Raw genomic sequence first — 633 nt, 5'->3', positions numbered from 1 at the left:
GATTATTACGAGGAGCAAAACCTAAGGGACAGGCTCAGGAGCAGCCGTGCAGACTGAGCCGCCACTGAGTCACCGCGCTGGGGAAAGAGCTGCGGTACTCACAGCGCCTCGGGTCGCGTGGGAGCCGGCCAGAGCCGGCGTCTTCCCGACAGCAGTCGTGGAATAGAACCGTGGAATATCCCGAGTTAGAAGGGACCCATAACGATCATCAATCCAGCCCCTGGCCCTGCACAGACACCCCAACAATCCCACCCTATGCATCCCTGGCAGCGCTGTCCAAGCGCTCCTGGAGCTCTGGCAGCCTCGGGGCCGTGCCCATTCCCTGGGGAGCCTGGCCAGCGCCCAGCACCCTCTGCGGGAAGAACGTTCTTGTGACATCCAGCCTAACCCTCCCCTGACACAGCTCCAGCCGTTCCCTCGGGTCCTATCACTGGTCACAGAAAGCAGACACCAGAGCTGCGCCTCGGGAGGAAGCTGCAGACCCCGAAAGAGTTCCCAGCTCAATGTCTTCTGCAGCTGAACAAGTCCCGTACCCTCAGCCGCTCGTATGGCTCAACATGGTCTTAGTGAAGAGCGCGGAGTGTTCCACTGGGGAGGCAGACTCCACAGCTGCCCAAGCGAAGGGATTTTCCC

Source organism: Corvus brachyrhynchos, unplaced genomic scaffold (assembly GCF_000691975.1).
Source record: "Corvus brachyrhynchos isolate BGI_N302 unplaced genomic scaffold, ASM69197v1 scaffold412, whole genome shotgun sequence".
NCBI classification, from domain to species: domain Eukaryota; kingdom Metazoa; phylum Chordata; class Aves; order Passeriformes; family Corvidae; genus Corvus; species Corvus brachyrhynchos.
Note: the sequence above shows the minus strand (reverse complement) of the source record.